Genomic DNA, 26,929 nt, shown 5'->3' with positions numbered 1-26,929 from the left:
TCAAAAGGTTAGTAATTTGTTGTGTTCATAGAAATTATTTTGTAACCATTGCACCAACTTTTGTTGCCAGCTACATGTAAACTGTATGTCATGATAGGTACTTGTAAGGCTACAGAAGTTATTTATTAGCGTAGTACAATTAAGCAATGTGGCATAATGCACACACTGATTAGATAGAAACCTGCAACACACACTGTTTACTGTGTATGCATAATTGGGTTGTAATTTACACATGTATTAACACACTATTTTATGGTTATCTTGTAATAGGTAAACACAGTTGTTTTTGTAATATACCCACTAGCACTTTTGTAAACATGTATACTCGTATGTATTCTTGTTGTAGTATAAATAGAGTTGCGTTGTACCCTGCATTCATTGCCGTTGTTATATTGCTATAAAGACTTTTAACTAGAATATATTCCGTGACACTACAAGCAAGAGTTGGTATAACAATTTTCAAGAGCTAAAGCCCCACTACTGAGTATAGGGCTTGTCTAATCCCTACCACAAATTTTAGCCCATATAGTGGAGCAGATATGTAACAAAAAATGGCAAAGATGTTCACTTCTGGCAGAAAGCATAAAAATTGGCACTTTGGGGTTTTAGAACATGCTGATTCAGAATTTTAGTGGAATCGTCTCATCAGAGTATAGTTTCCCACTCAAAATGAAGATTTTAAATATTTATAAACAAAATTTGATTGATTTGCGCTCTTTGCACAATAGATTGTATTTGTGCACATAGCAATTTTGCTGATTATACATAACAGCAACCAGGTGTCACTAAACATGATCAGTAATGTGCTGACATATCACTTTCATGTTTACACTGGTCATAAATCTAGCTGCTGAGTAGATTTGAGTGCTCTGTCCTGGATCAAGGTGAGTTTTTCATGCATGGAGTTAGCTAAATGATTTAGAGGTGATAAAATAACTAGGAGGTCAGGGTGGATCTAGGGGTGTTCAAAAGGTTCCATGGAGTACCTTTGGAAGAGTCTTAATATTATAATTATTGTAATAAGCTGCTGATAATTTTTAAAACTCACTAAATTTGTCCATCAGTCAATAAAAACCTTTTTTGCAAACACAAATAATGGTAAAGCATTTATTTCATTGCTTTTTGCCCTTATTCTGTCACCATAGAAACTCCATACGAAATAAGTACCTCTAAAATAATTATTGTTTTATTGCATTACAACAGTGAACCATTGCTGGAGAGTTATTTTCTCCTGTATACCATGTTCTAGAGTGAAATGTTGCTAGTTTAAATGCCCTGAAGAATGCAGTCTCTGCTCAGAAAAGGCTATACTAGACCCCATCAAAATTGCAATAAGTCTGGCCAAGAGGAGCTATGGTGAAGCTCCTATAGCAACTAGTATGGCAGCTAGTCAAACATATTACATTATAACATGCTGTTTCACTCTAGAATGGCCTCCAAAAGATTAAAACTTCACCCTTCGCCTGTGCCTGCTGTAGCCTCACAGACTACAGATTGGACATTATGTGTGTTATGTCAGCAATCAACCAGTGAAGCATTGAGAGATCCGCTGAAATCCAAATATGAGAACCACTGTAGTGCTTATGAAACATATGAAAGCATTGGACAACCTTGATTCATTACCGCTTTCCATCAATATTTCTAGGTTAGATGATGGTACAGGTATTGAAGCAACTCTCAGATTTCACAATGCAAAATGGCATAAAACTTGTTATGCCATGTGTGACAAGACAAAGATTGACAGGATACGTAAAAGGAAAACCAAACAACAGTCCCCAAAAACAAATATGTCACCACTTAAGGGTAGGCTTCGGGCTGCATTTCCTTCTACATCAGCTGAAACTGAGCTACCTGTATGCTTCTTTTGTGATGCCTTAGTGGAGCAAGGTTATCACAAAGTTGCTACCAAAAATCTAATACAAATGTCCGTAAAATGGCCATGGAACTCAATGATACCTTACTATTGGCAAAACTGTCATCTGGAGATATGATAGTAATGGATGCTGTTTATCATAAGCACTGCTTAACAGGGTTTTTTACTAGGTACAGATCTAGCACGCGCCAAAAAAAGGCGATTACTGGTGAAACCAAACTGTCATTTGAAGCCATAGCATTTGCAGAACTTATCTCTTACATAGAAGAAATAAGGGAGACAGAAGGCAGTATCATCAAGCTCTCCAATTTAGTACAACTGTACAAGTCACGTCTTGAACAGCTTGGAGAAGACACTTCACAACGGATAAATGCAACATGACTTAAAGAGAAACTTCTTACACAAATTCCTGATCTGGAAGTTCATTAAAGCAAATATAAAGTCATCATGTCATTCAAGGAGAATACTGCAGATACCCTATTGGAGGCAACAAAGAGGAATCAAGACAATGATGCAGTTGTCCTCACTGCTGAAATAATCCGAAATGAGATATTTCAAATGGAATACAGATTTAATGGATCCTTGCTTGATGAGCAATATGATAACCATTCCACTTCTCTATTAGAATTAGTACAAATGATACTTGGTGGAACTAACAATGAGAAACAAACAGAGAACAACAAGGAGGTGAAAAGTGCTGCTATATCTATTACCCAGCTCTTGACATTCAATGCAGTGAAGCGTAGCAGAAAAAGCAGCAATGCTGTATGGCACAATGTGGACCAAGAAACAAGGCTTCCACTTTACCTAGGGCTTCTTGTTCATAACAAGACAAGGAAGCGAGAATTGATTGACATTCTATTTAAGAGAGGTTTATCAGTATCATACGACAGAGTACTTCAACTGTCTACAGATATAGCAAATGCTGTTATTGATCAGTATGAAGATGATGGGGTTGTATGTCCAACAATCCTGAAAGAAGGTCTGTTCACAACAGGAAATCTTGACAACTTAGACCACAACCCTACATTTACATCAGCCCAGACTGCATTTCATGGTACTGCATTGTCAATGACACAGCATGTCACAGATGAGAGTGTAGGCCTTGAACGTCATTGGAACAGATCATTACTCCAAGAAAGAATTGAAAAATATCTAAAACCATTAAGCCACTGATGGAATCATACTGTGAAATTCCACCAGCAGCACTTCCTGTTGACAAGCCATCCCCTGGGAATACTTCAGGAAATGCTACCCCTAAGACTTGAATCTGATGAAGCACAAGTTTCCTGGCTGAGAGAGGTTGTCCAGTTGCTGCAAAAGACCAGCTTGATCAAGATGATAATATCTCATGGTCAGCTTACTTTGCACATCTTCAATTTGCTGTTCATCATCCACCTGCAATTTCTGTTTTGATGCCTTTGTTCTGTGATAATACACACTCTGTGGCCATGGTAAAGCATGGAATGGATGTCATTATGAAAGCTACTGAGCTTGTGAATCCTGCACAAATTCCAGTCTTGACCCTTGATAAACCACTATACACAATTGCAAAGCAAATACAATGGAGTTGACCAAGCATTTATGGTGAAGAAACGTATGTAGTTCTTATGGGTAGAATCCACATAGAAATGGCCCTACTTAATGTCCTTGGTGATTGGTTGGAAGGAAATGGTTGGGCTGCTGTTATGGCTTCTGCTAATGTTACGACAGAGGGGAGAGCTGATGCCCTTCAGAGTGGTTCACACACTTCAAGAGCCTAGTGGGCTCATCAAGTATCAGCAGCAGCTTTATTCTGTCTACAAAGTCAAGCATTCATGGCATATAAGGATAATTTAGAGGTCGATAACATAACAGCAAAGCCATTTCATGAGTGGTGTGCAGACATGGAAAGTAGTCGCCCACAATTCTTTTACTGGGGCAAAACTCTGAAGCTAGAGATCCTTTTCCTCCAGTTCATGCGATCACAAAGAGATGGAAACTTCTTAATGTACTTGGAAGCACTGGGTAGCATTATTCCTTGGATGTTTGCCATGGATCACTTCCATTATGCGTGATGGCTTTCAGTACATGTGAGGGACCTCATGCAGCTGGAAGATGAATGTCCCACAGTCTGGAATGAGTTTCTTAAGGGGCATTTTGTCACTCAGAAAACCTCACACAAATTCTCCATGATGGCCCATGACCAGATTCATGAGCAGTTGAATGCTATTGTGAAGAGTGATGGTGGAATAATAGGAATTACTGAGAATGAATCAGCTATGCGGCACTGGATGATTGCTGGTCCAGATATGGCTAGGATAGTAAGTGAGGTCAGCATAAAACAGTGTAAAGATCCAAAGAATAGTCACCATGAACAAACTCCAAGTGCACAGAACAGGTTTGCAAGAAATGTGAAGAGTGTGGTAGATATTTTTGATGAATGGGGAAACCCTTTTACAGAAATGAGCTCAAATTTGTTTGCTGTTGACAGAAACGTACTCATGGCTAATGAAGTTGTTGAAAGTGTAAGAGAAGCTGAAGGTCTAGGTAAAGCTCAGTACAAGGCTTTTGTTGATGACCATATAATCAACTTGACCAAATCAATCTATGACACTATACCAAAGAACAATCTAATCTTATTTAAATCAGGGCGAGAAAAGAGGTCATCAAAAACAAAGACAAAGCTCTCCAACATGAAGAGTGACCTAGAATTGTTCTCCAGGATGTACATTTCTTGTCAGGCTACAGAAGGAGAAATGGATGTATTTTTTGAGCACGAAAATCATGCTTGGCCACCATCACTAGCTGAAAATAACTCAATGCATCATAGCAGCAAAGCAGATTTGTTGAAATGTCTAGAACCATTTTCACCAAGTCCACCATCACCACCTGAAGTAGATGTAAAACTTTTTGATGGAGCAGCCCTTGTTCATACATTGGAGCCCAAGAATGCAGTCTCTGCTGTCAAGACATTTAAGGATTATGCAGACAGTTTTTTTTTGCCCTATCTATTCAAACATCTTCACATTGTCAAGCAGATAGATGTAGTGTGGGACTCATACAATGCCGACAGCTTAAAGGCACATTTGATAGGGTGCCGTGGTACCGGATTTCATTTGCGTGTATCTGAGAGAACACGTATACCTCAGAACTGGAGGAGCTTTTTGCGTGTTGATTCCAACAAAACTGAACTCTTCCAGTTTCTTGCTTCAATGATTGAATCTGCTATCACACCTGAGAGTAAGATATTTGTCACCACAAAAGGAGAAAGAGTTATATCAATCAGCACATTAGACATCTCTGCTATTCAGCCTTGCACGCAAGAAGAAGCTGACCATTGTATTATGCTTCATTGTGCTCATGCTTACCAACATGGTATGAAGAAGATTATGGTACATGTAACTGACACAGATATGCTTGTACTTGCCATTGCTACAGCCAGTGTATTGGAAGGATGTGAGATATGGCTAGCATTTGGTCACAATAAGAACTTCAGATACATTGCAGCTCACACAATTGCAGCTGAACTTGGAGATGATTGCTGCAAGAGATTTTTATTCATGTATGCTTTTTCAGGCTGTGATACAGTCTCATCTTTTTTTGATATAGGAAAGAAAACTGTTTGGGATGTTTGGAGGTCTTTACCAAGCCTAACAACTCTGTTTGGTTGTCTTTCTCATACTCCAGAGGCAATTGCTGATGATTGCATGGAAGAGATAGAAAGATTTGTGGTTTTATTGTACAGCCGTACTTCCCAACTTCTCACTGTCAATGCTGCAAGAAAGCAACTCTTTTCCTATGGGAATAGAAAGCTGGAAAATCTTCCTCCTTCGAGAGCAGCTCTATATCAGTATGTGAAACGTGCATCATCCCAAGCAGGCTATATTTGGGGACAAGCACTGATAGCTAACCCATCTCTTCCAAGTCCTGGTGATTGGGGTTGGAAGAAGGATGCAGATGGAAAATGGACACCATTATGGACAACACTTTCGGAAGCTTCAAAACAATGCAGAGAACTGATCAAATGTAACTGCAAGAAACACTGTCTTGGACACTGCAAATGCCGCAAGACCAACTTGAAGTGCACAATGTTGTGCTATTGTAGTGGACAATGCACTGAGCAAGAGATACAATAAATTTGAACAATAATTATGGTATATTAAGTTTATGACTGTGTTGTTTAGAACAAGAGTTAATAAACTGATAACATTTGCTTAGAATGTAGTTAACAAAAGAAAATTAAAAATCTTGACTAAAGCCATACTGAGCTCAACTTTAACCAGGAAGCCTTACTCTGATGAGCTGGTTCCACTTAAATTCAGAATCAGCATGTTCTAAAACCCCAAATGCCAAGTTTCATGCTTTCTACCAGAAGTGAACATCTTCGCCTTTTTTGTTGCATATCCACTCCACTACAAGTGTAAACATGAAAGTGATATGTCAGCACAATACTGAGTATGTGCAGTGACACCTGGTTGCTGTTGTGTATAATCAGCAAAATTGTAATATGCACAGAATACAATCAGCAGAATTTTATTGTGCAAAGAACAGAAATCATCAAATTATTTTTATTTATAATTTTAAAAAAAACTTCATTTTGAATGGGAAGCCATACTCTGACGAGGTGGTTTCACTAAAATTCTGAATCAGCATGTTCTAACACCCAAGGTACCAATTTTTATACTTTCTGCCAGAAGTGAACATGTGTTTCACTTATCTACTGCACTAATAGAGTGATAACTTCTACATCACAAAATTACATTAAAATGTGTAACCGCAACTTCTATCAGGCAAATTCAATGGTGGGGCTCCTTCAGGAGGCTACAACTGTGATTTATTCCGCATGAAACTTACACAGAACATAGAACAAAAGTTTGGAAAGATGTTATTTGGGTATCATGTTGGGTTACAAAATTAAAACAACAGTTTTGGGCTTAACTCGAGAAAGCAACTGTCACCAAACAACAAGAAAGAATGATCAGTAATGAATCATTGTACATTGATCTGTTGATATAAACATCGTGGGACTATTCTATCATACTTTCAAAGTGTCAAATTCTTTGTGCCCAAGTATTTTTTGCCAATTATCAGCCATAACTTGCCCAGCAATTATCAAATTAACCTACACTACTTAAACATCTCTTATATTACTCTCTTCCTTGTTCCTTATAATATGATCACATTTAGAAAGACAGTTGTTATTTATTGTTATTATCTACTTCACCAGTTAGGCACTGGAGGGTGTACACAGAGGGCAGAGCCTATTCGAGGTGTTTACCAATAGCCTAGGGGCCTAAGCGAAAATCTTTGAGCTAAATATCCTAAAGTGAAACGGGACAAATACCTGAAAAAAAGCCAACCCCATCATGACTTGATCCATAGGCCACCCCACCCAGATTCCGGTTAAGCGCCACACTCGGAGCCAACTTCTCAACAAACCAAAGGTGAAATAAACTTGTGTCCCAATACAAACTTGTGTCCCAATACAAACTTGTGTCCCAACTTGTTACATTTTCTCTCTACACAAGTGATTATGTAACTATCGTGACATCAGGTGTTACTGCTCTATACTGGTGAGTACAAATAAAAGGTTAATTTTTCATTGTAAAGCAGTTACTGTGTTTCCAAAACAACTCTCCTCAATATATTATACCTGACAACTAAAATATGAGGATCAGTGTCATTTTAAAAATTTCCATTTTGTACTGTTTGTTTGTAAAGTGTATAAGGTTGAGCGTTCATATCTTAGGAACAGTGTTGGGAGTAACGCGCTACTTATGTAACGCGTTACGTAATATTATTACTTTTGTAGTAACAAAGTAATATAACGAAATACGCTATAGAAACAGGTAATATAACGCAAGATACTTTACTTACAAATGTAATGCGTTACCTAAGTAATATAGCTACTGTAACGAGTCTAATATTATGTAATATTATTACTACAAGTAACGAAGTTACTAATCTCGTTAGTTATCCTCTGAGTAATGCCTAGCCACAGCGAAGTAACGAGGCCTACTGAATGAAGCTTATTCACCAGCTTCTTACATATAACCAAAATTTGCATATTGTCCAACAGCGCAATCATGTCACGTGATAAGGTGGTAATTTCACACGTGACAGCTTAAGGCTGTGGACACAAAGTAATATATGTAATATTATTACAGTTACTTTATTTTATGGGTAATATGTAACTGTAACTAAATAGTTCTGTTGCAAGTAATATGTAATATGTAACTAGTTACTTTTACAAAGTAACTTGCCCAACACTGCTTAGGAATACCTATTGTATTTATCATCGCGATTACTGTCATGATAGTGGTGGCCCTTTTGTGTGGATGTGTGGAATGAGCTAGTGGTTGGTAGGGTGCTGTTGTAGTTACTGTAATGTTGGCTTATTTCAAAAATTTGTAATTCCTTATGGATGTCAGCCAGCAATGATCCACTCTGCATTAGGATGCTAGCCATTGTGATATGAGACAACTTCAATTGTTTTGTCAGGCACAAGACAACACAATGGGGTAGGTAGAAAAAGTGGACCCATGACCAGGGGACCCAACTATTCTACACTTCACAATACTCTATACTTGTACTAGGTACTTCTGCATGCAGTCTTGCATGGCCAATCCACTATTTCCCATCACGGTGTCTCACACGATGTTTGAAATTATAAGCACCTCTGAAAAAGTGTCTGAAGCTGACTCACTGACTGCATTTATAGGCCACTTGCCTGCTGCATAATGATCATACTAGTCTATTATGTCACCTAGCTACTAAAGTTTAGAAACATTGTGTAAACAAATATTCCAGGGAAACAGAAATTGCTAACTAAGCAAGTTTCAGTCCACCAGCTCGACAACCAGACTTTGTACATCGTGGTGCATTTGCACAATGTTCAAAAAACCATGCAACATAATAGACTGGTATGCTCATTATGCAGCAGGCAAGTGGCCTATAAATGCAGTCAGCTTTAGACATTTTTTCAGAGGTGCCTATAATTTTTAATTGGTTTAAGCATCGTAGGAGACACCATGATTGGATTGGCCATACAAGACTAGGCTGTAGTACAAGCATAAATGTATAAAATTCCAAGAAGAGTTGAATATCCACAGGTTCCAGATCCTTGGTCCCCGGGTCCACTGTTTTTACAGTACCTACCCAGCACAATGTATCTAGAGATTCTCACGTAGAAAGTTAAACCACAACACCACATTAGTCTATACCACACTGAAACCACACCACCACAACCTGACCAACAGACAGTACCAATTGCACAGTTACCTACAACTGACAATCTGCATTCACCACTATGATACCTGCTCCACTTTCAGCATTTTACCCCCATGTATGCTAATTGAAGATGGCAATTGCTGGAAGTTTCATCAGTGACTACCAAACAGAAGCAAAATTCTGTTTGATCAGTAAGCACAGTATAAACTACATCTTTATCCAATCCACAAGAAGATTATCTCAGTATCATCATTCAGAGGTTCGGTGCACTCATCTAGAAGCCTTTAGGTAGCAACACACTTTGTATACACCGTGAACTCCATTCATATTCTAATTTCAGTCCTCATCACTTAGCAGTTGGCTGCCTCCATCCGAAACTTAGTGCATACCCACTTGAGGGAAGTAAAGGCCCTCCCATTGATCTGAAATTTGAAATCTCAGTTCTCATTGGGGCAGACTGTTACTGGTGAGATGAGATAGTTCAAGGTGGTGGGCCAACAACAGTTCAATCATGACTCAGTTACTTATTGTCTGTCCCACTTCCTTAACCTCAACCTGTGAATTCAGCCAACCTCCACATAGCTATACTATCGTGTACCATCAAAACCTGTTATCTATACTGGAGTTTAGAGTCTGCAGACATGTTACTTCTGCAGAGACACCAGACAATAGTGCATTTCTGCGGCAGAACACAAAAAACCATATCAGCGTGCAAACAGATAGAACCTACTGCCTGCACTTTCCTTGGAAAGAAATCACCCCCCCCCCCCCCCCCCCACCTCTAATGACATGTACACCATCTGCTTCAAGCAAACCAGGTCCTTGGTACATCGACCAGCAAAACAACCAAAGCAGCTGAAAGCTTATGGAGAAATCATAAAGGAGCAAGTGAAATGGGCTTTATCAAAGAGCAGAGAGCAAAAGTCAAACACATAATGTACACTACATCCCTCATCACCCAGTATGAACGGGCTTAGCTACAACATTAATCCGAATAGTGTATGACTATAGCTGCAAACAGTCTTGTAACAGTCCTAGCCTTAATGATTACTTTTTTTGCTTGCCCCCATTCCTTTGTACTGCTCTCTTCCATTTTTGGTTGCACCTAATTGTTCTCTCAGCTGACATCCAGAAAGCATTTTTCTATATGAATCAGACAGGGACAGCACATAATTTCTCTGGTTATCAGATCCCACACCAATTTGTATCCTACTGATTCCGAGTCATGCTGTTTGGAGCTACTAGTTCTCCATTCCAGAAGCTCTTAATTTCCATTTAACTTGGAATCTCTCATCAATAGTAGGAATATACTGAAACACTCAAAGGAGTGTGATCTATCTCTCTCCCAACCTAGATAGGGACCCGCCGATTATGCTGGCATAATTATGAGCATAATAGGTGTCTGAAAGCATTGAGCATAATGCTAGCATAATAGGTAGAATATTTGTGTAATAGTATGAATTCTTGCTTATCAAAATAGGTATCACAGAAAGATCGATATACTCTAATAGAACAGTCAGTAACTCTAATAGAACAATCACATAACTGACTGTTCTATTAGTAGAGATTTCCAACTAAATTAAATAATTAACATTCCATGCATTCATTGGTATGACAAATATTGTGCTATTTTTCAGTGTCATTTTAGTGCAAACCCCACCCCAATTGGTGGTTCCTATCAAAAGATATAAGCAAAAGAAGTTGACAGTGTAATGATTTTTGTGTACAGTATTTTCAATGCTTTTTACATATATCGCATGGCACCAACACAATATTCAAAGTATCATAAATCTAGATAGGAAACTAATAATGACATGAAATTTTTACCACATAACTATTTTATGGAGAACAGCATATGAGCTAAGTAAAACCTCTCAAGAGTGACCACTTCTTTGTAGACTGACCACTCAGAATATTACATGGATAAAGCAAGTGATTCACAAATAAAACTGTGTGTATATTATGTAATACTAAGTATACACCAGTACCTAATGCATTTTCAAGGATAACTAACCAGAAAAATCAGTAATATTATATAACATGGTAAGTAATGGCACAATTAACAAATACTTCGGAAATATGACAATCAGATAAGAAAATATAAGACCAATATTATTAATAAAATAGATTTGTTTGGACACTGTTCAGCTTTATTTGTCACATTGTAAGCACTAAGGATAATTATTATTATATAACACTATGACATCACTATACTACAAAGAGAAATTATAAATAGTTTCTGACCAAAATTACAATCACTGAAGCTGCTATAAAATGGATCACAACAGCAGTAAATACACCAAAATATAACATTAGGTAAGGGTGAAGCCATGTAAGGTTGGTATTACAAACCAGTCTCCACTTTTGAAAAGATTATGCTTAACATTGAACCTTATATTGCAATTCCGCGCAAGACAACAAACTGCTCACCTTCAAACTATACTTGCATTGATGCAGAGGGATGCCTTGAAGCCCAGGGGGGTTGTAATGCTGAATTCTGAACAGTGTTAGATGGCGATTTACCTTAAAAAGGGCCATATTTTTGTCGTAATCCAACGTCAATCGTCCTCCAATCAAAAAACACACGGAAAAATCGAAATCAGCATATACGGTTTGCCCAGGACCACTTTCTTCGTCCTCATCTGCCATAGATTCACGCGGAAACACTCGGAAACTTTGACTATCATTGGTGCCGTATTCTTCCAATTAGAATTACGTACGCAATTATTTGTATGGGATTCCTATGGGGATTTTTATTTCTCAAACTTTGATTTGGCATATTTCAATAAATACCGCATGTATTTTAATCCAGTAAAGTGCATTACGAATTACGAAGCACTGACTACCACTAACTGGAACGGCACCTTGTGAAACATTTATTGAAGGTGTGTAATTTAAGTAGCAAAAATACGTGTGAAAATTGGTTGGTTGGAAATCGCTACTATTAGAGTATATCGATCTTTTCTGTGATATGCATTTTGACAAGTAAGTTTGTGCTTCAGCCACTTATTATTTATCCATAAATTGGAAATTATTAGCAGAGCATGAGAACTGAGGCATAAATAATTGAGCATAATTTGAGCATAATGGGTAAGTATTGAGCATAAATTTAAGCATAATAGGTAAATTTTTGAGCAGTGCAGCATAGCATAATAGGTAAAATTATGAGCATAATCGGCGGGTCCCTAAACCTAGACACCACCTACAACAACCAAGTAAGAGGCTCTCAAATAGTTATCGGGCATTATTGATTCATTGGAGCTAGTATCACTAGTCACAATCTCTGCTAAGTTCTTTTACAAAAGCTGTGGCAGAAACACTTGTAGTGGGACACTACTCTTGATCACAGGTGAATGGATCACAATTGCTGCTAACAAAGCACAATCCACAACACTGCCCTTCTGTTGCAAATACAACACTGTATTTCCAGCACCTCAGGATGCATCAACCAACCTGCACACCTGCACATCTTTGCTGATGCAAGCCTAAAGGCTTGTGGTGTACTGACGCAAGCCTAAAGGCTTATGGTGTAGTTGCATACATCCAACAAGTCAAAGGAAATGTTCCAGCCTCAATACTGATGTCCAAGACTAGAGCTGTGCCATTGAAGCAGCTTTCACTGCCAAAATTGGACCTGAACACAGCTGTACTGCAACCAGGCTAGCTCACTTCATTCCCCACCATCAATCTTACTGTCCACCTATGCCAAATTGTCCTGTATTGGATTGCCAGCCAGAAGACTTTGATACTGCACAGGCTAGGGTTGCTGAAAAAAATTGTCCATCTTTGTGCACAGAAAATCCAGCAGACCTCTTAACAAGAGGGATCAATTTTCAACAGCTTAGGTCATTGACTGTTTAGCAGCATGGACTGCCACAGTTGTTATGTCTAGAATAATGCCTTGGGACCCAACAGGGGTCCTTCTGCCTCATGACATAGAAGAATTGGATCAGCACTGCCACACTGGACAGAGTGACCATGGTCCAGCAACCAGCCTCCTGAACATTGAGAGGTATGGAGATACATACAGAAGTTGTTTGCAGTGACTGCATATGTGTTATGTACATCCACACAACACAAGGCATCTATCACCTGTAAGTACACAACATTTAAGAATTGACAAGAGAGAACTAGAAATTTTTCAAAGCTGCAGAGCTTCCTGGAGGTTTTTAGCTTGACTTCAAAATACTATTGCTTTCTACTGGTACAACAGCTTGGGCTGTTTTTAGATCAAAATCAGCTGATTATGTGTGGTGAGCGTATCCACAATCCCCCCTTATTTACCGCCAACTAAACATCACCACACAAATCTTGTGATAATGTAAGCTCACATAACACAACACAGTGTCAATGCCACCCTGACTGTAATTAGGCATCAGTACTGGATACCATCAGATAGACAACACATTCGCTTGCTACTGCCACTGAAGTGTGTTGTCTGCTGAAAAATTGCAGGCAGACCATATGGAACGACAGACCCTCTGCCACTTGTGAACACCAAGTCAATACAGCCAATACCTTTGAAGTGATTGAGTGGTTTTGTCTTCACTGGTGCACTTTACATCCACAGTAGTGAAGGTGAAAGGAAAGTACATATTTGCTTTTTCACATGATGTGCTGTGTTCAGAGCATTCTATCTGGAAATAGTTGCTGATATAACTGTAGCATTTTTTACAGGCCTTTCGTCATTAATTTTTGTTAGCTAGAAATCTCTAGTAAGACTAATGCTGTCTGATAATGTTTACATGTATTTGGCTGCAGCCAAAGAGCTTCAGAGCCTTTTGTCATCAGCAGTGCTAGTAGAGAATCTGGCTAGAAAAAGTGTAGAATGGTGCTTCATCCCCAAAACACTTATCTTGGGTTTGAGAAGTTTGAGAAAGACACATAGGTTAAATCAAAAAGGTGTTGGACTGCACGCATGCAACATTGGAGAACTTTCAAATGATTTTGAACAACCGCTTTCTCACCATCTTTCTTCTGATGCTAATGGTGCAGATCCCATCACACCCTCTCATCTGCATGCTGTATGGCAGACCCATGGTCTCCTTACCTTACCAAGATACATAGCAAGCTTGATGAAGTGGATGGCCCAAAATTATGGTGAACATGCAGATATAAGGAAAAGATTCAAGACTCAAGCATTGCTGTTTAGACACTTCTGGACCAGGTGGCAGAAGGAATACTTAACAGCTCTTTGTGAGTTTCACTGTTCAACTGCAAATAGCACAGAGACTATAAGAGATGGTGACATTGTTCTCATCGTGGTGACATTGTTCTCATCCATCCCTGGATTGAATGGAGATTAGGAATTGTTTATATACACCACCTTAACAAGAGAATGGTGGACTTATTCATTCCATAAACATCAGCCACATCCAGTGGACATACTAACTGTTCCATACCGGGCTATTCACTTGAGGTCACAGTGGCAGAGACCTTCACCTCATCCCCAAGCTCACAGTGACAGCACAGATGAACAGCCAGCAATGGAGAGACAAATTTTTGTATTGACAGACAATTATGTAGTTGTTATTATAGTTGTAGACTGTGACCACCCTTAGTTACTTATAATTATGGGCTGGGGCATGCACTTTGGATCATGATAAGACACAAATAGTTGCTCTCATTGGGAATCAGTTTAGTTGTCAATTGCTGCTCAGAGCTCACCTTTGATCACTATACATATCTCAAACTTTCAATTCCATATCTTTTATATGTTGTTCCTGTACCTTCCTGTGCTGCTTGAATATACTTCTTAGCTAGTGCTTGAGGTTAATTTTGAATCAGTTCCTTTTCCACATTTTTCATCTAAGGATATCTACTTTGAGGTACACTTAAATGTTGGTAATTAGCGATCCCCAACAAAATGGTGACACTGGTCTATCCCAATAAGCTGTATGTCTCCTACACAATGTTTGACTAGAATTTAGCTGCTTATTCTTCCAGGAATGCCACATTTCCACATTAAATTCTACAAACACTCTGCAACTGTCTCTGTTACACTATAGAATTTTCAGCAGCTCATAAGCTCCTGGTAACACAGAAAAATACTACTTTTACATACTTACACAACATTTGTGAGCAAAGGTTTAGAGAAGTATCAGTAGAAGTTATAGCTACCATGCACAGTCACTTTTGTTGCATCACTAGTACTGTTTTTCTTTATCCTCACAGGTAAACCAGCCACACCGGCAGCAGTGAAATGTACAGCTAGCTATGTGTATAAGTACAGACCACCAGCCACTGATTATGTAATAAAGTCACATGCAAATTATTGGATAGTCCCCAAAGTTATGGCCATTAGTGCCAAATGCATGCAACATATTATAGCTCACATGAACTAAAAGAGTGCTGAGCCACAACTAGTAGAACAATTCTTTGTCCATCACTATTTTAATGCTGCATGGTGAATAATAAATAAATAGTGAAAGTTTCATGGAAATATGCATGTGTACGTGTCATAAGTTTTCTCATTACTGCTACGGCTAAAACATATTTCTGATTTCTATGCATGTTGAATCACATTTCAACATTATTGAGTATGTATGTCTAGTTTAGTACTTCTAATACTCGTTTTGATTCATCTGAAAAAATGATCCATCACAGATGTTCCTCAGAACTTTTACTTCCATTGTTTACCGCATAGTTAAAACTTATACTAAAACAGATCTATCTCTACTTAAAAACACCATTAAACACACACTCTACAACTTCATGTGGATCATTTCATACAGCAATTTAATGATACTAATGTTCATAGTTTCCATTATCTTTTTCCTTGCTGTCACTGCTCAACTGTGTCACTATTGCCAATATACGAAGTACTATTGTGACTTATAATATAATTGTTGTGTAGTGGATCACTGGCAGTACTTGCCAGTAGCTTTCAGTATAAATTTTTATGTACTAAAAAACAATAATAAAATAGATACATAAATAAATAAAACATGATATGCTTAATTACTAGCTCATAGCTAGCTACAGTTATAGCTGAACCAAAAATAGCTACGGGCACTTCAGAGTTAACAGCTGCCAAACATATTGCAAATGTACATAATTGCACTCAGTTACAATTGGTAACTCATAAACTACAGTGCAGAAATATTTGCAGTAGAATAAATTTCGTGCCAGTTAATTTTGCATACAGGTAGCATCACAAAACTCAAAAAGTTTAACACTGAAATTTCTCAATCTACGGTATAGACTTTATTGACTGTCACTTGCAGTATTTCATCTCTTTTCAATGTAAAGTTGTGCTGCAAGGGAATACAGTTTGCTTGGTATATTTATAGCTAGCTCTTTTCCCAAAAAAGTTATATATATATATATATATATATATATACACTGTATACATATATCTAATCAAAAACAGCCAAGCTGTAAAAAAAGGAGTGCGGCCCTTGAAAAGGCTATGGTGAAAAAAGATGTGAAATCCAAGGTGGCGGCCAAGAAATGGCTGTGATGGTAGGTTAATGGTAAAAATTTTAATAACAACAATTCAGGTGAATTTGGTGCCGCTTGGTCAATTGGCACAAAATTCACCTGAATTGTCGTTATTAAAATTTTTACCATTAACCTACCATCACAGCCATTTCTTGGCCGCCACCTTGGACTTCACATCTTTTTTCACCATAGCCTTTTCAAGGGCCACACTCCTTTTTTACAGCTTGGCTGTTTTTGATTAGATTTCACTTCTTTTTGTATTTGTATACCCCAAAGATGGCCTATGGCCAGCTTTGGGGCTTTTTAACCTATATATTTTTCTTTACCACAGGAAAAAGAAAAAGATGAAGCAGATTTTATAAACACTTTAACTCATTCTGATTTTATCAGTAAATGTACAAATTATATATATAATGCATATATCAAGAGTTCATAATATAAAAAGAGAGCATATATTTATTACATGTCAATTAATCCCCACAGGATAATTTGCAGCTGATCTCTCTACTGGGTGACTTGAAATGTAGCTGAAATCTCTACATGGTGATCTGCTTGTACGTAGATGATGAACTCTTTACAGGATTCTCTCTACAGGGTGACTTGACTCTAGCTGAACTCTCTGCAGGGTTATCTGTTTGTAGTTGAATTCTCTACAGGGTGATTTGTTTGCAGCTGAACTTTCTACAAGGTAACTTCTTCTAGCTGATCTGTCTACAGGGTGACTTGTTTCTAGCTGGTCTCTCTACAGGACGATTTGTTTGTAGCTGAACTCTCTACAGGGTGATGTGTTTGCAGCTGAACTCTCTACATGGTGGTTGCTTTGTAGCTGAACTCTCTAAAAGGTGACTTCTTCTAGCTGAACTCTCTACAGTGTGATCTTTTCATAGCTGAACTCTCTACAGGATGATTTGTTTGCAGCTGAACTCTCTACATGATGATTTCTTTGTAGCTGAACTCTCTACAGGATGATTTCTTTGTAGCTGAACTCCCTACAAGGTAACTTCTTCTAGCTGATCTATCTACAGGGCGATTTGTTTGTAGCTGAACTCTCTACAGGTGATTTGTTTGTAGCTGAACTCTCTACAAGGTGATACTTCTAGGTGATCTCTCTACAGGATGACTTGTTTCTAACTGAACTCTCAAAAGGGTGATCTGTTCATAGATGAACTTTCTACTGGGTGATTTGTTTGCAGCTAAACTCTCTACATGGTGGTTTCTTTGTAGCTGAACTCTCTACAAGGTAACTTATACTACCTGATCTCTCTACAATGCGACTTGTTTCCAGCTGATCTGTGATTTGTTTGTATCTGAACTCTGTACAGGCTGATTTGTTTGCAGCTGAACTCTCTACATGGCGGTTTCTTTGTAGCTGAACTCTCTACATGGTGACTTCTTCTAGATGATCTCTCTACAGGGTGACTTGTTTCTAGCTGAACTCTCTACAGGTGATTTGTTTGCAGCTGAACTCTCTACATGGTGGTTTCTTTGTAGCTGAACTCTCTACAAGGTAACTTCTTCTATCTGATCTTGCTACAGGGTGATTTGTTTGTAGCTGAATTCTCTACAGGGTGATTTATTTGCAGCTGAACTCTCTACAAGGTGACTTCTTCTAGCTGAACTCTCTACAGAGTGATTGGTTTTTTTTGCAGCTGAACTCTCTACATGGTGGTTGCTTTGTAGCTGAACTCTCTAATAGGTGACTTCTTCTAGCTGAACTCTCTACAGGGTGGTATTTTCATAGCTGAACTCTCTACAGGATTTGTTGCAGCTGAACTCTCTACATGATGATTTCTTTGTAGCTGAACTCCCTACAAGGTAACTTCTTCTAGCTGATCTATCTACAGGGTGATTTGTTTGTAGCTGAGTTCTCTACAGGGTGTTTGTTTGCAGCTGAACTCTCTACATGGTAGTTTCTTTGTAGCTGAACTCTCTACAATGTGACTTCTTCTAGCTGAACTCTCTACAGGGTGACTTGTTTCTAGCTGATCTCTCTACAAGGTGACTTGTTTCTAGCTGAACTCTCTACAGGTGATTTGTTTGCAGCTGAACACTCTACATGGTGGTTGCTTTGTAGCTGAACTCTCTAAAAGGTGACTTCTTCTAGCTGAACTCTCTACAGTGTGATCTTTTCATAGCTGAACTCTCTACAGGATGATTTGTTTGCAGCTGAACTCTCTACAAGGTAACTTCTTCTAGCTGATCTTTCTAAAGGGTGATTTGTTTGTAGCTGAATTCTCTACAGGGTGATTTATTTGCAGCTGAACTCTCTACAAGGTGACTTCTTCTAGCTGAACTCTCCACAGAGTGATTGATTTTTTTGCAGCTGAGCTCTCTACATGGTGGTTTCTTTGTAACTGAACTCTCTACAGGGTGATTTGTTTGTAGCTGAACTCTCTACAGGGTGATCTGTTCGTAGCTGAACTCCCTACGTAGTAACTTCTTCTAGCTGATCTTTCTACAGGGTGATTTGTTCGTAGCTGAGTTCTCTACAGGGTGATTTGTTTGCAGCTGAACTCTCTACATGGTAGTTTCTTTGTAGCTGAACTCTCTACAATGTGACTTCTTCTAGCTGAACTCTCTACATGATGACTTGTTTCTAGCTGATCTCTCTACAGGGTGACTTGTTTCTAGCTGAACTCTCTACAAGGGATTTGTTTGCAGCTGAACTTTCTACATGGTGGTTTCTTTATAGCTGAACTCTCTACAAGGTGACTTCTTCTAGCTGCTCTCTCTGCAGGGTGATTTGTTTGTAGCTGAACTCTCTACAGATGATTTGTTTGTAGCTGAACTTTCTACAAGGCGATACTTCTAGCTGATCTCTCTACAGGATTACTTGTTCCTAACTGAACTCTCAACAGGGTGATCTGTTCATAGCTGAACTTTCTACTGGGTGATTTGTTTGCAGCTTAACTCTCTACATGGTGATTTCTTTGTAGCTGAACTCTCTACAAGGTAACTTCTTCTAGCTGATCTTTTTACAGGGCATGTTTGTTTGAAGCTGAGTTGTGATTGGTTTGCAGCTGAACTCTCTACATGATGGTTTCTTTGTAGCTGAACTCTCTACAAGGTGACTTCTTCTAGCTGATACAGGGTGACTTGTTTCTAGATGAACTCTCTACAGGGTGACTTGCATGTAGCTGAATTGTCTATCAGATTAACTGTTTGTAGCTGAATTCCGTACAGAATATCCTGCAATGTAATACAATTCTGTAATGGAGTAAGTTATAAACGTAGCTGAATGCTCTATTAGGGTGACTGTTCTATTAGAGTATCTCGATCTCGCATTTGCTACACGTAGTTGCCTTTCGAATCATAACTCAGTGGTTTGTAATCCGATTCTTCTGTACTACTGCAAGGACTTTCTATGATGATTATTCCAGCTACACACTGATTTTCAGCTCATTGCTCTAAGCGGTTTGCCTGATAGACACGAAAACTAATAGTATTTTTATTCATTAAAATCGATCGCGTAATTTGACACAAGTCGGGGTTTGTGTCATATCTCCGTGGTCTTTATCCCGATTCCTTTCAAACCACAAAAAGGCACTCCTACGATGGTTGCTCCATCTACATAGCAATTTTCAACTGATTCCTCAAAGGAGTTTACCCTGTAGGCGTGACAGACCTTCGACCTTATTTTACGCAAATAATCGATCATAACTCCGTGAATGTTCATCGGATTCCTACCAAAGTTGGTACAGAGATCCGCCTTAATGAGCCCTTTAAGTGTGCCAAATTTCAGCCCAATCCGAACACGCATTCGTGTTTTATGGCGGATTTTGCGAAATGTGCGAAATGAAGAAGTAGAAGAAGAAAAAAACGAAGAAATTAAAACGAAATTTTGTTCGCTCGTATCTCGGAAATTGCTGGAGCGATTTTCTTCAAATTTGGTGTTTAGACTCCCCTTGCTGGCCGGCATCTCTCTAGCAAATTTGGTTCCAATCGGTTAAGGGATCACAGAGCTACATAGGTGTGAAAATTGCGTTTTCTTTCTTCCTGTTAATATACTCACGGGTGGCACGCCGGCTTCTTGGGCCGCACGACACACTACCGTGTGTCTTGATATATGTGCTAGCTATGGGGGCAATTAAATTCAATTGCTTGTTCCCTGCTTCCCCCACAGCTGAGTCTCTACCCTGTGGCTAACACTTGCCTGAAATATAGTTAGAAACTTTTATATTGCCGTCATCACATTTCTGCTAAAAGAAACTGGGGTAGCTGAATGCAACAGATAATTTAAAAAGCAAGGACAATAAAACAGGGGGATCAGCTGAAATATCTTGACCCCCTTGAGTGTGTGTAAGTGGTGCCAATTTTGTAGGGAGTAAAATATTTCAGAGGGAGTCCAAATATTTCAATTATTCCCAAAGTATTTCAATATATTTTGGACCTGGGGAACTAAAGTATTAGGGTCTAAAATTTTCGTGTAACCAATGACACATATATAATAGATGCCTCAGATTCCAGACTACAATTTGAAAGAGCAGTGAATGGCAACGCTATAGCAGAGGGAAATGTTTGAACTTGAAAGTCACTCTTGTTCTATGGTGAATTAGCTAAACAACGGATATTTGGAAGGGAACTATTTAAAAGCATTACTGCCATTAACCTTCACTACATTAGTGTTACACTGAAATAAAACCATTATGAATTAGTTCTGCAAGTTATTAGCAAACCTTACAGTGTTTCCATGATTAAGCACAATAATTGTAGTAACTTCTTCATAATTATGATAGACTATTTATTGAAAGGAAGTTTGAGAATCTAACTCTTAAGGTACCTCTGCAAGTAGTCTTGCATGGCCAATCCACTTTTATCCCAATATGGTGCCTCACATAATGTTCATCAATTAGAAATTATAAGCACTTTTGAAAAGTGTCTGAAGCATCTGAACCAGCCAATTTTCTTTTATAAACAGGCATGATGATGATTATGGTAGATATACATTACAATGGTATTATTTTGTTTGATCAAAATTTTTCACTTCTTAAGTATCATAAATCCAGTCATAGACTTGCTTTTACCTATCTACAGGCACAATTATGATTGTGATGATTCTGGAAGACAGAAATTACAATAGCATTAAATTTTAGATTTTGTTTTTGTAACACCCTAATAGAGCACACACTTTTGAGGACTTCCAATATTACACACATAGTATAGTAACAATCTAGATTTCTATTGTTAGATCTATGAAATTATAAACTGTAGGTATTGAGCAGAATTAACTATTAAATAAGAATGTTCATTTATAAGGTAGAAATTAGGTGAGCTGAGCAGCTAACAACAATGATTCACTGTTTAAGCATTGAGAGTTACTATAGGTACAGAGGTCTCCCGGTATGAGCTTCAGACGACAACATTTTTTTGCACTATTTACAATTTGGTAACTGTTCCATTAGAGCACTTTAACCCCCACTATTTTACATTATGTTAGTTTTTTCCTTGCAACTCTGTAATTCTTATTGAATTAAATCACAAATGATTTGTGGTTAACCTATACACAGACTCAAGCATTTCCCTTTGCTGCAGGCATGACAAAAATGTATAGTCTTTTAATGTAAATAACCTGATGAATATTAAACAGATTTCGGTACATGAAACACATCCTTATTAAGCCAAATTTCACAGCACTTAAGATACATATTTGCACTTTATGCTGGTTTGTGTAAAGTGTGCGAAAAGACGAAGAAGAAAAATTAGGCCTCCAGAAAACAAAGGAAGAAAGAAAAAAAAATGAAGAAATTAAGTCTGTGGCTTTGGGAAATTATATTTCATGAACATATATAGGGTCCGCAACGCGAAAAATCGATATCCTCCAATCAACTACCTAACTATTGTCATCTGTTAGGCTAAGTGTAACTTGAATAACACCAGCGTGGCAGCCAGTTTGTCACTTTCTTCTGGTAGAAAACGATCCAAATGTCTTAAAATCATGTGATTTTTCGTTGCAGCAGTTCGTAGGGTTCTTCGTATGCCACGATATTCACTCTCAACATTGTTCAAGTAGTCTATCATCAACTCAAAGTATTGGTGGTTTGATTTTATTAGTCGGTTTCTGGTGGCAGCATGATCTGTGCAGCATTTTGGCGACAGACAAAATGTTTCTTGCTCTGGAGCACAGGACAAGCAGAGCAGCAACTGCGCCGTGGGTCAGCAATGACCAGTACTAGGTAAAGTACCTGCATGCTGAGTATGGTTATAATTGAAGCTTGTTAGCCATCTGGCTGAGCCATCTATATGCTGAAATTCGGCCAAAATGACGCGATTTTTGCAAACAAATACCAGAATGGTTGATGCATCAGTGAGACAGTCTCCAACAGCAAGGATACGAAGCTTATAAACACCTAACAATACAGCTATCTCGCCCAGTAAACGCATAGAGCAATCCAATGCATGAAATAGGCACTCAAGTGATCGATATTCAAATCTCGGAAAATACAGCCATAATCTATTCCAATTACATTAAAATCACTTGAAATCAAGTGACAATCAGTTTGTGTGTATTAGGTTCAACATCTCGATTAGCCCAGTAGTCTGAGACTCTCCTCATTATTATTATTATTATTATTTAATGGGCTTGTAGATGCCAAGGCAAGCTAACTTGCCAGGCTAGGCCGCAGGCCTTTGAAGGTGCCCATATCTAGATTGCTTCCAAAAATTATCCAAGTGCAGCTTGAAGGTTGCAACTGTTGGTGCTGAAATGATAAAGTCAGGTAAGGAGTTCCATAGATTGACTATTCTATTTGTAAAAAAGTTCTGCCTAACAAGTAATCTTGATCTTTCTTTAAAAAGCTTAAGAGAATGGCCCCTAGTGGTAACAGTATTTAAAGTAAAAATGTAGATGGGTCCAAGTCATAATGTCGTTTAAGTATCTTATATGTTTCAATCATATCACCTCTTTGACGTCTGCAATACAGAGAATAGAGATCCAGAATTTCAAGACGGCTTTCATAAGTCAAGTGGGCTAATCCGCGAAGGTGTTTAGTTGCACGTCTCTGAACCTTTTCAAGGGTGTCGATGTCTCTGGCCAAGTACGGACTCCAAGATTGCACACAATATTCCAAATGCGGTCGAACATACATCTTATACAGAAATATAAACATATCAGTAGAGTCAATTCTAAAAGATCGCCTAATAAGCCCAAGAACCTGTGTAGCCTTGACTGCAGCTTTTTGGCAGTGTAGAGATGGCTTGAGATCACTTGTGCACCACACTCCAAGGTTCTTTTCCTCGTTGACTAGTTCTAGGTCAGTAGATACATTTGTAGTGCCATCATGATGCCATCACAGCATAAAACACACCTGCACTGGCCCAGACCACGCCTGAGTGAACAATTAACGCAAATATTTACAAAAGGAGCACACTGCATGGTTCCTATTCAGAAATGAAAGCGATTTCATGGGTATTTCCACGATTTGAATTTCGATCACCTGAGTGCCTATTTCATGCATTGGATTGCTCTATGCGTTTACTGGGCGAGATAGCCGTATTGTTAGGTGATTTTAAGCTTCGTATCCTTGCTGTTGGAGACTGTCTCACTGATGTATCAACCATTCTGGTGTTTGTTTGCAAAAATCGCGTCATTTTGGCCGAATTTCAGCATATAGATGGCTCAGCCAGATGGCTAACAAGCTTCAATTATAACCATACTCAGCATGCAGGTACTTTACCTAGTACTGGTCATTGCTGACCCACGGCGCAGTTGCTGCTCTGCTTGTCCTGTGCTCCAGAGCAAGAAACATTTTGTCTGTTGCCAAAAAGCTGCACAGATCGTGCTGCCACCAGAAACTGACCAATAAAATCAAACCACCAATACTTTGAGTTGATGATAGACTACTTGAACAATGTTGAGAGTGAATATCGTGGCATACGAAGAACCCTACGAACTGCTGCAACGAAAAATCACGTGATTTAAAGACATTTGTATCGTTTTCTACCAGAAGAAAGTGACAAACTTTGCTGCCACGCTGGTGTTATTCAAGTTACACTTAGAATAACAGATGACAATAGTTAGGTAGTTGATTGAAGGATATCGATTTTTCGCGTTGCGGACCCTAACATATAAAGCAATTAGGGATGCGAGGTGCCTGGAAGCTATGTACAATACAAAAATCATGTGCTTTCAAGATGATAGGAACATATGTGACCCAGTCTGACAAAACCGGGCTTATCGCCTATTTAAAAGTATCGAGAAATGCCGGTTTTAAGTATTTAGTGCGTTGTAGCTCGAGGGGTCCGACACTCTTGAAATCTCGTACGCTTCGTCAGAAATCACATTTGAAATCATGAAATCACACACTCAAAAGAAATCAGAAATCACACTTTTTGAAAACGAAAATCGTAAAACTCCGTATATTTCCGTAAATTACGGACGCATTGAATTACGCGATATTATTAATTGGAACATAACAGAAGTGATTTAAGGCCCGAATCACTTGATCTGGCACTGGTTCGGCTGCCAATCTCTAGAATTTTACAGCCCAAGCTGAGTCCACTAATGGTCAAAAGCTTCCATCACTGAGCCATAGATTTTAGAGGCGCGTAAGCGCCTCTAAAATCTATGCTGGAGCCACACGAGTGATCTGAGAATCCATCTCGGAATCTTATTCAGTTTTAACTAGCAATTTAGGCTCTACTCGCAGCCACAAGTGACGGTACATCATAGTGACTGCATGGGTTAATGATGAAACGGGTAAACCATGTAGAAGGGCTGCAAACTATAAGCACACTTTTGCAAAGAAAGTAGTTCCCAGCATTATCTTCAGGACAAATAATTATGCAGCTTGTCTAGAAAATATGTATGTCAGTACTGGTTAGTAACTAGCTACTAGGTGTAACTTTTCAAAGATTAGCTCACATAATATGATTCTGCTTGTTCAGCTGACCCACTAAACATCTTTACATAACTCGCAAGCAAACATTTCATATAAAACAATCCTGGCATACACAATGAAGACCATGGATGTATCCAGATCAGTTGACTGTGTACTTAGGTGTTTCCTGCCACTGTGGTTGTTAGTCAATATGAAATGAGATCAGGGTTGTTAACAGAGAGCCATTCCAATTTTCAATACCATTGTGAAGGAAGGGATGTGCACGTTACTGATGTTAGCAGAGATATTGTTTATGTCAACTTTCAGGTGTGATTTAATCTATTGTGTATTATAAAACTGGTAGGTAATACATACAAGTAGCTATCTTTCTGCATATAGCTAAGTCAGCTTCATGCAGATTAAATACATCACATATTGATCAGATAAGGTTTATAAGTTCTGCTAAATTTTGCAGGTATGTTCATTGCTGGCAATGCATCATACTGGTTTGCATTATATTATCTGAAGAACTGATAATGCAGGATGCATTGGAGCTAACAGTGTATAGCACACAAATTTTACGGAGAACAATTACCTAATCAGTGACCTTATGGAAATACAATGCCAAAATGGTCCTCAGACACTATGCTCTTTGCTCGGAGGACATTATAGATTTTGTTTAGGTTTTACAACTAAACCTCCTACCACTATTGTACATCTATGAAATAAATGACCTTATGTTCTTAATAAAATCATTGAAATCGCCATCAGACAACTTTGAAATTAGAGACCATATTACCTTTACCAGTAACTCTACTAGATCAGGGACACATCACAAGCTAACCCATCCTAGAACAACATCAGCGGTACAGCATCACTTTTACTTCAATAGAATCTCACGACTTTACAACTACCTCCCAGTTATTAACATTTCATTACCAACTAACATTATCAAACGCCAATTAATCCAACACTTATGGACTCATTTTTACAATAATTTCAATTCTGATCGAGCCTGCACTTTTCACCTTCTTTGTCCATGTCATCGTTGCTCCAGTGTGCCTATATCTGTAAACTTCAATGAACTGTAACTATAATTCTGTAATTAACGGTAACTAAAATTGTTTATTTATTAAATTTTTTTTTTCACCTTGGATGTCAGCACCTGTTGCTGGCATACCTTCAGCATGCAATTTTGATTTTACTTGCACGCATGCTGTAAAGCTAAATAAATAAATAAATAAATAATGTAGTTAAGTAGGTGTAGCTTGTAAGTAGTTTAGTTTATTGTAATTAGTGTGGTAGTTTGTAATTTGCTAGTCTTTGTATTCTTTTGTGCTTAACTTTTCTGTGTACTTGTTTGTTATCTATTTTTGTAAATAATTTTACACCTTTTTCATTACCTAATCATTACTGATTGAGTCCAAGTCTATCTCCTACCAAAGATACTGTTTTAAATTCATCATAACTCAGTGATAAAAGTGTAACTGAAATCATGTGGACCCACTGATGACACGCAACCATGTAATAGTAACCAATTCCAATATACTTAATTAATCACATGTATCACCATCAGCTACTTTTA

The 26,929-nt window shown here is 38.3% G+C and overlaps 1 protein-coding gene across 5 annotated transcripts in view; it reads right to left on the bottom strand.

The window, feature by feature from the left end:
- Nucleotides 1-26,929, bottom strand: part of LOC136258263 (ankyrin repeat domain-containing protein 49-like) — a 61,583-nt gene that overhangs the window by 26,446 nt on the left and 8,208 nt on the right. Inside the window, exon 3 of one of the 5 annotated variants that reach the window (XR_010702681.1) lies at nucleotides 15,733-15,991. The exons of 3 other annotated variants lie outside the window; for them this stretch is intronic. The gene's annotated coding sequence lies outside the window, so the exon portion shown is untranslated. Of the gene's footprint in view, nucleotides 1-15,732; nucleotides 15,992-16,236; nucleotides 16,342-26,929 lie in introns of those variants that run through there. One more of the 5 variants, XR_010702682.1, reaches the window with a different exon arrangement.

This window comes from Dysidea avara, chromosome 6 (assembly GCF_963678975.1).
Source record: "Dysidea avara chromosome 6, odDysAvar1.4, whole genome shotgun sequence".
NCBI classification, from domain to species: domain Eukaryota; kingdom Metazoa; phylum Porifera; class Demospongiae; order Dictyoceratida; family Dysideidae; genus Dysidea; species Dysidea avara.
This window is presented reverse-complemented; position numbering and strand designations above follow the sequence as displayed.